This window comes from Cryptotermes secundus, unplaced genomic scaffold (genome assembly GCF_002891405.2).
Source record: "Cryptotermes secundus unplaced genomic scaffold, Csec_1.0 scaffold1412, whole genome shotgun sequence".
Taxonomy (NCBI): Eukaryota; Metazoa; Arthropoda; class Insecta; order Blattodea; family Kalotermitidae; genus Cryptotermes; species Cryptotermes secundus.
In genome coordinates, this window is record NW_019737102.1 from 272,555 (window position 1) to 272,995 (window position 441).

Below are 441 nucleotides of genomic sequence, written 5' to 3' on the forward strand. Positions count from 1 at the left end.
ACCCACTATTTCTCAGAAAATCTGGTAATGCCGGGAATCGAACCTGGACCTCTAGATCTGTAGCCAGCAACTGTGACCCCTAGACCACAGAAGCAGTCCTTTAAATTGTATAGTTATATGTGTATAATCATTTAGAGTTTCATAGTTTAATAATATAATATACACGTAGTTTAATATATTAGACATATAGTTGTGGAATTGTACAAATTGAAATATACTTCTCATATTTTTTATATAAACGTCACTTCACTTTATTAGTGTCGAAATTCGATGAAATTTTGNAGGAGGGAGGTACGTTTGGAAGAGAAATTGATTGTGTGAGAAGAGGCATGGGATCAAGAAATATAGAGAAGAAAGTGAGACACATTGGGTTGTGGTGAGTGCTTGCTCACCGCAAAATGTAAATCCTTGATACAAGGAGAGAATGAGAGAGAGAGAGAG